This window comes from Mauremys reevesii, unplaced genomic scaffold (assembly GCF_016161935.1).
Source record: "Mauremys reevesii isolate NIE-2019 unplaced genomic scaffold, ASM1616193v1 Contig73, whole genome shotgun sequence".
Lineage (NCBI taxonomy): Eukaryota > Metazoa > Chordata > Testudines > Geoemydidae > Mauremys > Mauremys reevesii.
The window spans coordinates 181,141-188,624 of NW_024100888.1; the positions used below are offsets into that span (position 1 = coordinate 181,141).

Below are 7,484 nucleotides of genomic sequence, written 5' to 3' on the forward strand. Positions count from 1 at the left end.
GATTATGTCAATAACGTCACAGTAGGTGACACGGCATCAGTGAGACTGATACTGGAATACTGCCTCCAGTTCTGGTGTCCTCATTTAGAAAAGACGTTGTGAAATTGGAGCTGGGGCAGCAAAGAGCCACCAAATGTTGTGAGGGCTGGAGAAAAATGCCTGTTTCGCTTACCAAAAGAAGATTGAAAAGTGACTTAATTGAAGTGTTGAAGGGCCTTAATGGAGAGAAAATATTGGGTATTAAAGGGTTCTTGAATCTAGCAGAGAAAGGCATAACAAGACCCAATGGCTGGAATGTGAAAAGAGACAAATTCATATTACAAAAAGGCAAAAAAAATTCAAGAGCGAGGATGATTCACCACAGGAACAAGCTACCAAGGAAAATGGTGGATTCTCCATCTCCTGATGTCATTAAATGAAAACTAGATGCCTTTCTGGAATGTGTTTGCCCCAAAAGTAGCTATTGTGTCATACAGGAGGCCTGTGATGTGCAGGGGGTCAGATTAGATGCTCTAATGGTCTCTTCTGGCCATAAGGTTGACTAATTTCTGAAAAACTGTGTGTAGCATTGGGAGCAGCATCTGATGTTTTCCTGTCTAGCCGGCTTGCTTCCTAGAACGAACGCTCCTTGAGTGGGGTGATCCACAGGGAGTAGCTCAAACCTCCAAAGTGCCTGGGCAGGGGCAGGACATTAGCACAGCAAGGGAGGGGTGTGGCAGTGACATCACAAAGGCCTTTTGCAGGACCTCAGACTATTGGCCAAAGGTGGTGGGGAGGTGGTGACCTCACAGAGAGATGCTGACATCAGCCAGGCAGGACAGGGGCGAGGGGCCAGGGAAACCTCACAGACCCCTGTGGCTTTGCTTCAGCAAGTCTCCTTCTCCAGGTCTCTCTTTGAGGACTGAGAGAGTATTCGGGTTCACGTACGTGAGTGCCAGGAGGAACCTCTTTCGAGTTTTCTCCTTCCCTTTTCCTGATTTTACTAGAAAACAGCCGTCCCTGTTTAGAAGGTAAGAGCCTCCTGGAGGGAAGAGGTGTCCTGGACGTGTCACAGTTCGGATGCCAGTGGCCTCCCTACACTGTAAGGAAGCTCCCGCCACCTGCTCTGTGTTCGCAGGGCGGGAGAGAGCAGCATCCATGGCAGTGATTTGCTCCTGGCTGCCGGAGCAGAGCAGCAGGTTCAGCTGTCAGAACTTCCCAGAGCGATGAAAGGGGAGGGGCCCATGGCTTTGTAGCAGGAATGCAGGGCAGGCGAGTTCACGGTGGGCATTGTGGGATACTGGAGGAGGCCAGTTATGGTGATATAATGAACAGCAGCGTTTACTCTGTCACTTTAAGTTTGCTGCAAAAAGCTCTAGACCTCTCATCGAAGTCGTTTTATTTTGTCAGCAAAACAGGGCAGTTTTGTCGCCAGATGTGGCATTGCAGTGTGTGCACCAGCCACAAGCTGCCGACCGAGGTAGCGTTGTGTGTTTTTCACACACCAGAGCAATATAATTCTGCTGAAACAACTTTGTAGTGCAAACCTGGCTAAAGATTCACTCACACACAACTTGTAAGAGAAATGTCACCTGCTCCTCTGCTTTGAAGAATCCAAACACAAGCAAAGCTTGTCAGGCCCTGGTGGCGATGGTAGGGAGTCAGGTGTGGGTAGAGAGTATGTTATAGTTACCCAGGGGCACCATGGCTTAGCTGGCTAAAGCATCTGTTTTGTAAACAGGAGATCCTGGGTTCAAGTCCCAGTGGTGCCTTGTTGACTGGTTGTTGAGGCACCTGCTATTGGCTACTGTCAGAAGACAAGATTCAGAGCTAGAGAGGCCTTTGGTCTGGCCCAGTGTGGTTTTTCTTATAGTTTAAATTACACTCACAGGCACTGATAATAGAGTTACTGAAAGTTTGGGAGTTAAGAGCAGATAGGTCAGTGGTCCAGTCCCCACACAGATGACCCCCTCCCTCTGGGACAGGGGCAGGTCTGAGCTCTCACCCAAATGCTCATTGTGGCTGCCAGAATCTGTGAGCAGCTTGTTTAGTTTACGCCAAAGGATGAGTCCTGCTTTGTGCACCGTGTGTGAGAATGAAAATCCTAAACCGCCCTTTGAAATAACGAATGCAGCAGGACGTGTTATTGTCCCTGCCCCAAAGCAGACAGACCAGTGGAGAAATGCCGTCGAGTCCAAGGTAATACTCCCCTGCCATTTTACCTTTTTTGCTTGCTAAACTCCTTCTTATCTCCCCGGCCCAGGCTGTCCTCTGCCTCAGCTGCTGCTCCCGGCCTGCTCTAGAGTCAAACACACAGGGTCCCCAGGGGAACAGAGGCTGGGACAGGGCAGCAGCCTGGGCTGGGCTGGGCTGGGCTGGGAAGATGCTGGGAGTTCTCATTCCCTGAGAACTGGCCTGGCTCCCTTCTCAACAGCAAACAAATCAATTCCACGTCCCCTCCCCAGAAAAACCAGCCTGGAGCCAAGGGCAGCAGGGGACAATTCCCTCCAGTTCCCACCGAGGCAGGAGAGAAGCCAGGGTGTTTTTAGCAGAGCTTATGGAACTGACGTGGGGAAACCAGCCTTTAATGACAGGCAATTCCAGTTTAAGCTAAGTGTTTTTAACAATTTTTACAAAATTAAATAACCCTTCAATCGTAGTGTCACCATCCATAAAATTGCTTCAGCCTTATAGGTTCCCAAGTGCACAACTAAACATCTCTTCAAACACAAGGGAGTGGAGATCAGTCAGTGTTCAGAGTCATCCCACATAGAAGAACCATGTTGTGGTACATACTGGCCCCATCATGTGGCCATGGCCTTTCCCTCCTCTCTGTTAAAAGTTTTGGTATTTTGCACAGAAACTTTCTTCCCTCAGGAGAGACCTGGGAACCAGGGCTGCCAGCCAGACAAACACCCTTAAGAGGAGGCGTAACCTGTCAAAAAGTGATCTCCCTCCTTCAGTTCAGTAACACCCTGAAATGTTACTTATTCCAGCAGAGCCAGAGGACTGAAAGCAGCTACATCAAACCCCTGTGTAGCTCGCAGGAATGAACACAAACACTCCCTTGTATCTGAAGTGATGTTTAGTTTTACCCTTTGTTAACTACAAGACTAAAGGGAAAGGCAGTGGTGGTGCCAGATATTAAGAGTGAAACACGAAACAATCATCATAGTTATGCCCGTAGTGACTGCAAAATGTTTCTATATACTTCTTATTATCATCAGTGTATTATTTTCTCTGGTGTCTAGACATTGACTGGACCTTGACCAAGAAATTTGGATCTTGATAAAATAATCGACTATCCCTAGTTAAGGCAATGGACTTGATACCCACTCAGGTGTCTCCACGCAGGTTCAACTATTAACAACAGTAGAAGCAGCAAAGAATCCTGTGGCACCTTATAGACTAACAATGTGACTGCCTTTTAGCCATAGCTTTTAATCAGGGCAATACATTGACACAAATTCCTGTTAAATAATTTCTCAGCCAGAGTCCCTCACCCACATTCCTTAGGGCATTAGGCGACCATGTGGACGTTTCATTTCCCGCCTCAATTTCACACAGAGACACAATTTCATTTGCACAGATCCATGAACAGCAAAACCTCCCTGTGTCTCTTGTCTGAGCCAGGGCATTCGATTCCAGTGAACCCTTCTCTCTTGCAATGGCGATGGTCAGACAGAGGGGAAATGGCCACCTGCATCTCTGCCAGGGAGATATTGGCTCGGCTCTTTGTTTATGCTACTGTTGGGGTCTCCCCACGCAGGTTTTAATCCTGCCAACTACGGATGCATTAGTGTGTTGTCATTGCTGTTGTCTTAGTGCCTGAGCATGCATGGAGCAAGATCTGGTCTCACTCTGAGGCTGTCCACACTTAAAATACTCCTGTAGCACTGTGGAGTAGACAGTTGCTACAGAGAGGGGAGGGGTTTTCCATCCCTGTAATAGCTACATTGACAGAACAATCTTTCCTTTCATTTAGCACTATCTAACCATGGCTTAGGTCAGCTTAATTATACTGGTTCTGGGGTTTTTCACACCCTGAAAGACATACTTGTTAGAAGGTTTATCCCATCACCCTCCCATTCCCTGGTCCTTCTCGCGTGACCAGAGAGCAGAAATGCACGAAGCTCAAAGGTGCAAACAATTCACTGTATATTGGGGTAAACTTCCAGGAAGCAATGATTCCAATTTCCTTCCTCAGTGTCCCCCTTCCCAGCTCTGACACCACAGAGCCTTGCCTGTGTCCCTGTTCCCCTTCGCTGTTTCTATTCCCCCCCCCTTAGCAAAACATAATTCCAATTCCCCTACCTCCATTCCCATTCCCCCCCTTACTTCCTGATTGACTGCAGACTATATAGTAAAACTGGAGTTCGGCTTAGCTAGACCTTAACCAAGCATTTTACTGAAATGTAACTAACCAATCCTAACATATTATAAGATGATTATCTAACCAATTATACCCCACCACCTTAATTGGTTTACACCCAACAATTTAATTATACAGCAGACAGAAACAATCACAGAACCGGACAGAGATTATACAGACAAGCAATAGGAAAGTGGGGACTACAGTGATAGAACAACACAGAAATGGGGATTTCACACCCCAGCTATTGACCTGTGAGTTGTTCCCAGACAGGATGCTGTCATGGTAGAGGTTGTGGGTGCTGGTTGCTTAACTGTCTGGCCCCCAGGGCAGGATTTTGAGGTTCACCATTACTGTCTCAGAATGCCAGCACCCACCTTTTGTTCACTTAAAACATGAGCAGGGAGATTACAACACCGCAGAACTCATGGAGCAGGAAACATGTAACTTTAGGTCCGGGTGAGTGTGTCTAAAAATCAGCTGTGCTGTAGAAGGTCTCTAGGAGTTGAAAGAGATGTGCCGTCTCGACCTCCCTAAAGAGTTCATCAACTATTAATGAAAACTAGGGTTCATAAATCATATTATTTGTAGTATCAGGATGGTGGACTGATCTAAAGTGCTAGTTATAAGGCTCATTTTTTTCCAGTCCCTTGGGTGTTCTGGTCTCTGCATAGAGATGTGGTTTCAAATCCCACTCCTGACATTTTACCATTTAATTCTATCTGGAGAAAATGGCCTCACTTCAATCTCCTTTGCAACAATAGAACCCCATTTGCTTGGCTTTGCTATTCCAGTAGTTGTGAGAGAAGCTCCAAACCAGGGGGAAACAGGGCCTGTTCTCTCGACTGATCACTTTTTTAATTCCTTTATTCCAAGCCATTTTCTCAGATACGTCCGTATTTCCCACACTTTTATGAAACTTTAGAGTCATCATTTAATTGCCACATAACTGTACTTATGAAGTGAAGTGAAACACAACATTTTTTGGATATTCTTGCAGAAGAGTTTTGCTTTCTGACCTGGAATTGAACAGGGGCTGCCCGAGGGGGACAATGCTACTCCCTTTTCTTGACTCATCCAAAAAACATAAGTTCTTGGTGCCCTTTTGCACTGGCTTGTGTTGCATTGGTTTGAGCTGAGCTCTTTTGCAGTGTGTCATTTTGCCCCATGGGGCGTTCATTTGGGTGGTGCTGAATTGTCGGGCTTTGCACTCCTACGTATTGTCACTTTGTGCTGTGAAATGTCAGTTCATGCTGAATTGTTAGATGTTAGATTGGGGTGTTTCCACTTTTGTTGTTGTTTATATTATATTGCGATGGCATCGAATTACAGAGCTGTACGGCTGCAAGGGCCCAGGAGAGGTCATGAAATCCAGCCCTGTCTGCTGAGGCAGGGCCAAGCAGAGACGATACGTCAGGGCCATGTGGGATCAAGTGCCCACAGCAGCCGGCCCAGGCATGGAGCAGAAGGAGGGAACCAGAGCCAGAGCAGGTTGTCTATGGGACCAAGTATATGGAGAGTATCCTTGACAGAGGTTTGGTCAACCTGTTCTTAAAAACCTCTGAGGACAGAGACTCCACAGACTCCCTTGGGAGCCTCTTCCAGAGCTTAACTACACTCAGAGTTAGAAAGCTGTTCCCAACATCTAACGAGAAACTCCCTGGCTGCAGATTAAGCCCATTACTTCTTGTCCTACCGTCAGTGGACATGGAGAACAATTGATCATTGTCCTATTTATAAAGACCAAACTTTTCTCTCTGCAGTAATCCATTAAATGGTTATTATCCCCTCTTCTTGCCTGGGGTAGAATGGAAGAGGAGAAAATTCTATTTGTTCTTACTTCATGTTTTACTGAAGCTCAGAGAGGAAGGAACCTGATCTGCCTTAGATTGTAGAGCGGACAGAGAATTTATTTCATTTTGGGCTGTGACTATAAGCATAAGAGTGACACCTAAGAGCTGTTGCTGCTGCCCAATATGGGGCTTAAGCTCATGCTGGCAGGATTAAGAGTCTCATGCTTTACCAACTGGGCTGGCCAGATTTGAAGTCAGTCAAGTGCCCAGTCGCAGTGTAGAAGGAGCCCTGAGGGCATTTATTTGCGGAGCTGAGGTTCCCTGTCTGACATTTGCCTTCTTTCCTGGTTCATTATGTCTCCAGCGAGCAAACCGGAGCTGTCACAAGGCTGGTTAGATGCTGCTCTCTAGCCCAGAGAGCTGGGGTTGATTTAACATGCTGTCGCCATCATCTGGTCAGAGTAACCAGCGGGGAGGGTGGCATTTAGGATTCTCCCACCAGTGGGAGGTGCTGTTGGACTCATCTAGTGGGGGAGAGTCTGAAAAAGCTTCTCAGCTCCCAGAGAGGGGGTAGACAAGCCAGTTCCCCACACACACATTTTCACAGGGAATCAGGTCCCCTGAGGAAAAACTCAAAAGAAGCCTGACCCAGGAGTGTCAGAGAAGGGAATCACTGTTTGCCTTAAGAGGTGGGTGAGGGAAACCTGCAGGTCCTTAGATCCCTCCAGCGCCTGATAGAACCATTTGTGGGGAAGATCTGGGGAAGCCGAGGAGGACAAGGAGACGGGAAAAGGGCTTGCAGCTGTTGTGCAATCACCATGCTCCTAGCAGAAGGGTCCAGGGGGGTCAGCACTCAGAACTCACAAGATGGCAAAGCTCAGAGCCCCGTTACATGGAATCAGAATGTGATCAGCTCACACTCAGGGGGAGCAACACCCCTCCCTTGGTCTCTATGCCAGAGCTCCTATCAAATCAGTGTCCTTCCTGCAAGAGTCGGCTGCTGAGAGGGTTGCAATGGGTTAAATGAAGGCAGAGGAAGATTGTTCCTCATGGGGTTTTTTGTGTGTCTCTGTGATCCTGCTGGAGGAAGCATGATTTGAGTTTGTTTCAGTGGCTTGGGTTGGGCTCAGGTTGTGACCCTGAGTACAGGGATTCCTGCACTTTCTGCTCCCAGCCCCTCAGGGAATGGACAATGGAGCAGTTTCAGAAAGTGGATAGAAAGTAGCCTAAGAAAGTGTAGCATAAGAGAGAAGAAAAACAACATCAGCTCCCTGGTGGTCTAGTGGTTAGGATTTGGTACTTTCACTGCCAAGGCCTGGGTTCAATTCCCAGTCAGGGAA

General features: G+C 47.4%; 2 non-coding genes across 2 annotated transcripts; both read left to right on the plus strand.

The window, feature by feature from the left end:
* The first annotated feature begins 1,677 nt into the window (after positions 1–1,677).
* TRNAT-UGU lies at positions 1,678–1,751 on the plus strand. The gene has a single exon. It is a non-coding gene; the product is annotated as a tRNA-Thr (tRNA).
* Positions 1,752–7,412: 5,661 nt separating this feature from the next.
* On the plus strand, positions 7,413–7,484 carry TRNAE-UUC. The gene has a single exon. It is a non-coding gene; the product is annotated as a tRNA-Glu (tRNA).